Source organism: Furipterus horrens, unplaced genomic scaffold (genome assembly GCF_987537825.1).
Source record: "Furipterus horrens unplaced genomic scaffold, mFurHor1.1.pri manual_scaffold_4, whole genome shotgun sequence".
NCBI classification, from domain to species: Eukaryota; Metazoa; Chordata; class Mammalia; order Chiroptera; family Furipteridae; genus Furipterus; species Furipterus horrens.
Genome location: NW_028327174.1, coordinates 139902005 through 139911004, shown reverse-complemented (window position 1 = coordinate 139911004; position 9000 = coordinate 139902005). Strand labels below are relative to the sequence as shown.

Below are 9000 nucleotides of genomic sequence, written 5' to 3'. Positions count from 1 at the left end.
GGAAGTTAAACTAAGAGTTAAAACAAAGGTTCTCTGGGGTCTCATCTGTAAGAAACACATTTATTTCCCACAATCCAAATTCGAAAAGGGAAGATAGGAAACCGAAAGAATAAGAAGCAAATAATAAAGCCAAACAAAATAACATTTATTTGCCTGTTTCCCTTCAAGATGTGAATCCTGTGTTATTGAAAATGCTCCAGGCAGGGTCCTCAGGTGGAAACACAACATCCCCAGCATTTCCTGCCCTGATGGACGACATGCTCATTTATTCGCCTCTGAGGAACTTTGCTTCTGGTCCATGGAATAGGATGTGTTGGTTTCCAGGGCGAGACAGCACACTGGGTCCAGCCCAGACAGGCCGAGAGTGCAGGGCTTCCGTTGACCGCGGCCGCTGTAGCCAGTGTGGTGCTTTTCTCTGCCTCTGCTGAGACGCGGAGCAGGGGCTGTTTGAAGTCTGGTCTTTGGGAAGGAGACCCAAGAGAACATGAGCTGGGCTTGTCTGGATATCAAAGTCCAAATTAAAAATTTATTCCAGTGTTTGAAAAATTCCTGGCCAAAACCTTCATACGGATTTAAAAAAGTACAATCTCCCTTGTTTCTTCAGTGTCTCCAGTTGAGGACTAGAGGATTTATTCTGAAAAAGAAAAAATAAAAGCGAGGCCAAGTAGTTCCAAAAAAGGGCTCAGGTCAGATGACTTCTTAGCTAAATGTGTAAGGAAAGTAATCTGTTAAACCACTTTGGGCAACTGGGAAGCACTTGTTTTAGTTAATATTTTTGAATCCTTCCCCTCTCCCTTCCTATTGCTGGAGCTGGACGGTAAAGAATGAGAAAAGGAGTTTCTCCGATTTCACCCCACCACCACCTCCACCCTACTAGGCAGAGAAGTGGAGATAAAAGCTGTTTTTTTGTTTGTTTGTTTGTTTGTTTAAGTATGGGTTTAGGAGAAAGATGGTGGCCAAGCAAATAATCTAATAGTAATTATGAAGTTATATAACAAGAACATAAACATTATTAAGCAAAACACAAAAAAATTAAATAAGGAAGAAGTAAAAATTTAAACAATAAATGGAAACCAAGGTCATTAACAAAATGTATGCAAGAAATAGAACTAAGCTGATATAGGACCTTCTTAGAGACACACTGAAACAGAAGTTGAGAAGGAGAAATCAGCCCCAAGGGCAAAACACCCAGATGAAGGATCGGGATCAATACATCAAGTTCAGATGGAAAACCAAGGGCAGAACAGAGGGAAGTGATAGAACCATATCAGCAGAAAGAGGCAATGAAAACTGAGACTGGAAACAGCTCAAGCACTGCAAAGACACGGAGCAACCTGCAAAGGATGAGGGCCGGGGCTCAATGAACATACACGGGCCATGTGGTCCAGGGTTTTTGTTGCTGCTGTTTTGCTAAGTAATGTAACTTGAAGTATCACTTACATACCTATCATTAGCGTACAGTGTGATGAGTTTCTTAGCATGAACACACCCATCTGACCACCACTCAGATCTGGGCTGGAACACTGCCATCCCCCCAAAGCTACTGTCGTTACTCTTGCTCCCCAAGTGGGACCTCCCTTCAGGCATCCATTCACAGTGATTGGTTGTGCCTGTGTTTGAGGGTCACATAGCATCATACAATACCTTTAAAACTTCTTTTTTACTTCTCCCATGCCCATGTTTCATGTAGTGGTAGTTTGTTCCTTCTCATTGATATATAGCAACTATTGTACAGATGCACCATGATTGATACTGCTTTACTGTTGATAGACATTTCTGTTGTTTCCAGTCTTTGCCTAGTAAAAATACACTGCTGTGAGCCTTCTGAGGCACTTATATATACATTTCTGTGGGTATAGATCTAGGAAAATGATTTCATCATAGGGTATGCATAGGTTTAGCTTTAGTAGACACTGCAAAACAATTTTTCAAAGCATTTGTACCTGGTTACAGTCCTAACAGTATATAAGAATTCCTGTTGCTTCACATCCACACCAATATTCAGAATTGTCAACTTATCTTAAATTTTACACATTTAGTGGATAAGTGGTTAATATTGAATTGTGAGTTTAATTTTGCCTCCCTAGTTTTGCATCTTTTCATAGATTTGTTAATAATTTAAATATCTTTTTTTCTGACATGATTATTCAATTATTTTCCCCATTTTTAATGTGCTGTATGTCTTATTGTAGTATAAGAAATTTTTTAATATTCTGGATAGAGGTGTTCGGTCTGATATATTTTTGGAAATAATTTCTCCCACTCTGCGACTTTTTTTTTAATTCTCTTAATTGTATGGTTGTATATTTTCTCTTTTTTTCATAACAAGTTCTTAATTTTAATAAAACCAAGTTATCAATCTTTTGTTGTATGGTCAGTGAATTTTATGTCTTGTTTATATTCACCTAAAGCAGGGTGATGAAGATATTCTCATGTGTTACATTCTAGAACTTTTATTGTTCAACTTTTTTACACTAGTCTATAATCCACCTGTAATTGATTTTTGTTTATGAAATGAGATAGGGGTCAATGTAATTTTTTTTTCTTTTGAAAATATAGTTAACCCAACTTTTTGTTTTTAAAGGCCATTTTTACACACTGCCTTGCAAGGACCCCTTTGCTGGACATCAGGTGACATATATGCAGCTTTGTTCCTGAATTCTCATCTTTGTTCTACGGGTCTATTTGTCCTTATTTACACCAATTTAACACTGTCATAATTACTATTTAATATCTGGTAGTGCAAGTCCTTCAACTTTCTTCTTCAATTTCACCATGACTACTTTTTACCCTTTGAATTTCCATGTAAACTTTAGAATTAGCTTATCAATTTTCACAAGAAATAAAAAGAAGGAAGGAATGAGGAAGGGAAGAAGAAAGGAAGGAAGGAAGGAAGCAAGGAAGGAAGAAAAGAAGGTAGGGAAGAAATATACTGTGATTTTGACTGATAGTGCCCTGAGGCCATAGGCCAATTTGGAGAACATTAATGATTTTACAAGATTGAGTCCTCCAATCTAATTTATGTTTTATATTTCATCACTGATTTTAAATCTTTAAAAACTATTTTCTATAATGGTTTGCATTTTTATACATAGGTCAAATGCATATTTTGCTAAACTTATTCTTATGAAGGTACATGACTTTAAAGTATTATTATAAATGATAGCAAATTAAAAATGTTATTTTGTAATATTTATTGCAAGTATAAAAATATAATTGATTTTTTATGTCAACCTTATATTCAATTAGTCTAGCTAAATTTACTTGTTTATTGTAATAATTCATCTATAGAGTTTATGTATACAATTATGTCTACAAATAACATAGATTTATGTAATTTTTCTAATTCTTAAGTTTTAAAATTTCTTTTTCTTGTCTAATTACTCTGGTTACAAGTTTCAGTACAATATTGGATAGCAGTGGTGAGAATAAACATTCTTGTCTTTTTTCTGACCTCAAGTTGAAGATAATTAAATATAGGTTTATTAGATATACCTTTTATAAATTAAGGAGTTCCTTTCTAGTTCTAATTTGATGAGAGTTATCTTTTTAATCATTAACAAATACTAAGTTGTATCAAATGGTTTTTATTCATCTATTGAGGTAGTCATGTGGTTTTTCTTCTTTATTCTGTGATTATTGAATTATATTGATGATTTTTAAGTATTCAGCCAACCTTATGTGTCTGAAATAAACTTTACTTTGTCATGATAGTTGATTCTTTTAATATATTTTAGATTTGATTTGCTAATATTTTGCTTAGGAGTTTTATACCTATGTTTCTCTCCTGTAATATCCTTGACAAGTTTCAGTATTGAGATTCTTTTGGTCTCATAAAATCAATAGTAAAGTTTTTGCTCTTTTTTCTATTCCCTGGAAAGTTTATATAACAATCATACTATATATTTCTCAAATGTTTAAAAGAATTTTTCACTCAAATCATCTAGGCCTCAAAATTTCCTTGTGGGGAATTTAAAGTTATGAATTCAGGCTCTTTAATAAATATATAAATATTCAAATTATCTATCTCTTCTCCTATTGGTCTTTTTGCATTTTTCTAGGAATTTGTCCATTTCACTTACATTTTAAAATTCATTAAAATAAAATTATTCATAATAAGCTCTTAATATTTTTTAATGTCTGTAGGTGCGTATTGGTAATTTATGCCAACTCTCTAGTTCATTATCTAGTTCATTCTTTCCAAGGATTTATTTATTAGTCTATCTCTAAAGGATATAGACAGACATACAGAACCTCATTGTACAATAAAGAATTAAGAGAATGCCAGCTGAAATGTATATAGCAACTTGGTGGTTTAAAGCAAGAGAAATTACACTTGATCGGAAAGCTCAAGAGGGACTTATAAAAGTAGGAAGTATTTGAGATAAGCCTTAAAGAAAAGCATTTGAGCAATGTAAATAGAAGTAAAGTTATTGTTGGAAAAAAGACAACTTTGAAATAATCATTTGGATAAAAAATAGCAGAGGACTGGGGAAAATGAGAAGCCTGAAAGATGGAAAGGTTTTGACTATCCAAAGAAACAAGTCATGTACAATGAGAAGACACAGTGAATATTTTCAATATTTTGTTGCCTTGAATATTTGGTAAACATGAGAAATGATGCTCAGAAAAGATTCCAACTTTTCTAGCATGGTTATTGGAAGGAAGGTGACATTTCCAGAAAAAATAAAATAAAGAAGGCAGGAGAAAGAGAATTTCAGGCTTTAGAAATGTAGATGTCATAGGTAGCAGCACAAAGCTGAAGGATGAGTGAGCTATCATGGGGTGGAGCAGCACAAGGAGACCATCAGGTTGAGTCCAGAACCCTCAACCAGCTCTTTGCAAAGAGTAAGAGGAGAAGGGAGTCACTGAGCACAGGAGAGAGAGAGGGGAGTATAGAGTTACAGAGCCAAGAAAGCAGGGTCTCCAGTTAGGGAGAATTATTTGCATCAGCCTCCAGAGTGGGAGTAACAAGGACCAAGAAAGCTACAAGACTTGGCTTGTGGTATTTAAGGAGAGCCTGAATGTTTGGTGTCAGTGGGAAGAGAAGAGAGAACTTCATTTGGATGGGCATGCTTTTCCTGGCTATGCAACTCACTCTTGCTTTCATTCAGCAATTACTTACTGGCAATGTCTATATGTCAAGTGCCATATAGGTATTCATCATATAGTGAACAAACGAGACATGATCCCTCTCCTATTGAGCTTACATCTAGTGGAGGAACTAAACATCAAGTAAATATTGTATATAAATAAATAATTAAAAGCCATGATTGGTGCTTGGGGCAAAAGAAGAAGGAATTCGTCGGCAGCCGTCCGTCTCGAGAGACGATGGTGTAGCTTCTTAAGTGTCCATCTGCACCGCCGAGAATGGCTGTGCAGTCCGACTCGGGAGTGACACGGCATCTGTCTCCTCCCGTGTTGAATCGACATCTTGCGATGACGCTGGAGTGTCCTCTCCAGTGGAGCTGAAGCTACAGAGCCTGGGCAGGGTGATATGGAGGGTCCGCTGTTGCCCATGCAGCAGACCCCCGCTCTCTTCGCAGCTGAAGGGTCCAAGGGAAAGACGGAGTCGATACAGCTTGGCTTCAGGTGCGCCGCAGGAGTTGCCGGTGTTGACTACAACGTCAAACCGCCTTAGGGACTCCGGCTCCGGATTTTCTGTCGGGGTTTACTCCCTTAGCCTTTCCCCAGAAGAGGTATGCCGCAAGGCAGCGGAGGTTTTTTGGAGTCAGAGTTTTCCTTCTCTGATGTACCCTGACTGGAAGATCGAACCAGCGACACTTAGCTCGCAGGCCGACGCTCGATCCACTGAGCTAAACCAGCCAGGGTCTAGAAGAAGGAATTATGAGACAGAATAAATGAAGGAGCCAAATTCAGATAAGCAGGGAGGGGTCAGGGAACACCTCTCCATGGATTGAATGCAGGGGCCTAAATGGATTGAAGTAACCAACAACTGTTGCTCTAGTGACTCATTCAGGGGCTGTGTAGATTACAAAGTTCTAGGACTTACAGTGTCACAAATCCTCATCTTCCTATAGTGCCCAAACCTCACTCCCCATCATATGTCTTTCTTCAGGAGACAGAGATCAAAGGGGAACATTTTCAGTTTGAGGCAAATTCTTCAAAAGCACATGGAGAAGATGAATCAACCAGTGTTGAGTCATAAGATTGGGAGACTATTTTAATATGATTATTCATAGTTATCATTTAAAATGTAAACTCATAAACATATTGCTTTTATAACATCTTCATTATCTTTCACAATTGAAATGCTTGGGTGTCCCAACAGACTTGGGGAGGGAATTTTATTAGGCCCAGATCATCAATCCAAACATTTTAAGGTAAGGGTGTTGCTACCTCAGAAGCCAGAGACATTTGCAGCCTGGAAAGAAAGCACTAAATAGTCATTAGCTTCTTCAATCTGTTTACCAGCCTGCATGTCATTAAGGTTGGACTGGCCTCAAAATTAACACTCTGCTCTATTTGTCCATCAGCATTGTTGTCTCACCGAATGAGGTCTCAAGTGGCCGCAGGCAAGCCTTGTTTCATGCCGGAGCTGAGTTCCTGGGGAAAAAGATCTAAATTAAATTTAGTTTATTCAGTTCCACTTGAAATGAAGCCTGTGTTTAAGAGAAAGCCCCACTCAATCCTTTTTAAGTCAAGTATCCATAACCTGATCTAACTGGTCTCATAAATCCTTATGCAGGGAGTGTTAGCTCCCTTCTTTTATCACTGTGGTGACTTCATCTTCAGGATGGTGTCTTCTCACCTTCTGCATTCCCTTCATAGAAGCACGCACACTCCAAGCAACACTGCTCCCCCACCCCATCCTGGACTGAGCCCTCTCCCCATGCTCTCTCTCTAAGCCTTCCCTCCCTCCCTGTTAGTGCTCCTCAGGCCTGCTGGGTCTTGTCTCATGTGGGCACCTTCTCTATGGGAGCCCTTGTCCTTGACTGTCAGGGATGGCCCCTGCACCTTGACCTGTCAGTGTTCAGACCCTCTGGAACCCACAGGGACAACTCACCAGTGACTTGGGGCAGAGCAGCTGTATCAACTCAACTTGGGGAAGCTCAAGTATCCAGTGATCCTGGCTGTGTGGAGTTTGAAATTAAGCCTAACATATTACTCACGGCAAAACCAGGGGCCGGCCAAGTAAAACAGAGCGCTCCCTGAAACGTTCGCGGACTGATTAGAGAAGGAAGCTCCAGTTTGAAGAGAGGCTGTTATGGGCCTGCTTCTATTTTTTTAAACAACACTCTCTCCACAAGTGAGATGGGAAAAGTAAAAAGCTCAAAGCACAATACATATTAATTTAAACAGCTTAGGCCTATGGCCATAAGTCATGTCCCTTCAACTTCATAAGAAAGGCCACAATTTTAGCAAGGTTGGTCTTCTTCTGTCCAGAAACTGTGCCTAGGTGTGTTATAAGCATGTCTCATTTAAACTTCCGGATAACTCTGTGACGTGGGTACCATTGCCATTCCCCTCTGCAGATGGGCAAGCTGGGGCCCTGAGAGAGTAAGTGTTGCTTACTCTCCAATTACTCACACTGAACTCTGACAGTCGCCTGCATATCCTTAGCTGCCCTTTAAACAAATGCAGGTATGCAAGAGCTTTCATGCAGGGAACACCACATGAGAAAGTGATGTTACCCCGTAGGTGGAGGTTGGAGGCCAGTTTGTGCCTGAGAGACATCTGAGGGCTGGGAGTTCAGTAGAACTGAGCACGCCTCGTTAAACCAAGCAGGGCTTGAGTTTGCAGATTATTTTCCAACCAGAGGGAGTTCATTGACTTGCAGGAAGAAAGGGGATCATTTAATGAACATAGAGAAAATATTTATATTTTCACCCTTCTTTCCCCTAACAGAATGGTCAAATCTTCCCAGGCCAGGGTGCATTACCTTTGTCAGCCTTCCTACCTGGGAGTGTTTCGAGAAGCCTGAAGCTGAGTTCTGGGCCCCCACTGGCCAGGCTGGTGGAGGTGGAGGTGGGGGGCACAGGGGGTAGTGCTTCGTTTGGTCAGGGTACCTGCACCACCCTTTGCAGCTGCACATCCACATACACATGTTTGTTCGAGCATTGAGAATCTCACTTCTCAAAAAAGCCCCGGGAATTAGATTGTTTTCCACGCTGAAAGTTTTCATTTGAAAAATAACCCTCTTTGTTTAACTAATGAAAAGGAGGGGCTGCTGCTCGCTGCTCAGGCTGGGTAAGAATTCCATGGGCAGTAATTCTGTTTCTCAGTGGAAAATGTTTCGGTTTTTTAATGTTGTTTTGCAGACTGGCCCCTGCCCGGCCCTCGCTCCAAGGACCACACATACACACATGTGCGCACGGCCCAGGCACAGGGCAGCACTTTTCAACCCTCCCCGTTGGGGGCTGGGGCTGGCTGCATTCTCCTTCCAACACCTGCAGAACAAAAGCGAGGTGGGTCCGTGGCTGACACCCAGCCAGAGGCATCCTTCTCCATGCGGGAACAGAACGCCTTCCCCAGCTGTGCTCTCAACCCCAGAGGCTGGGTGGGCCACAGAGAAAGGAAACTGGACTCCAAACTTCTCTGGTTTCTGTGCATCTTCATGTCAAGCAATTCTCTCACAACACGGAGGGGTGGTCTGTAACATTCCCTCCTCGTTAGGTTAGAATGAAATGGCGACAAACACAGGGCTGTCATTGCTGGACGTACAGTGTGGCCATCATGGTGCTGAGTGGTCTGGGCTGCACATGGCCCCAGAGACAACTCAGTGGCTGCTCAGATCAGACAGACCTGCTCCGTCACTTAACAGCTGAGCCCATGAGCAAGTTGCTCTGCATCCGTGACCGTGGACAAGGAAAGCTATTTGTCTCACAGGGATATGTAATACCATAGACGGTGCTTGTGGCAGTCGAGTCCAAGAAATGATCGTCTTCTTCTCTGTTCTCCGAAAACTGCCCATCTCCTGTTCAGCTGGGGAAACAAACTTTATTCCTATGAAATACACTGCAAATGCTGCGTGCTAGG

The 9000-nt window shown here is 40.6% G+C and overlaps 1 long non-coding RNA gene across 1 annotated transcript; it reads right to left on the bottom strand.

Annotated features, from left to right (window-relative positions):
* Positions 1-255: 255 nt before the first annotated feature.
* On the bottom strand, positions 256-7085 carry LOC150012944 (uncharacterized). Its single transcript, XR_016510788.1, has 3 exons — positions 7028-7085; positions 6512-6567; positions 256-634 (listed from the first exon to the last, which is right to left on the bottom strand). It is a non-coding gene; the product is annotated as an uncharacterized LOC150012944 (long non-coding RNA).
* Between the last annotated feature and the right edge of the window lie 1915 nt (positions 7086-9000).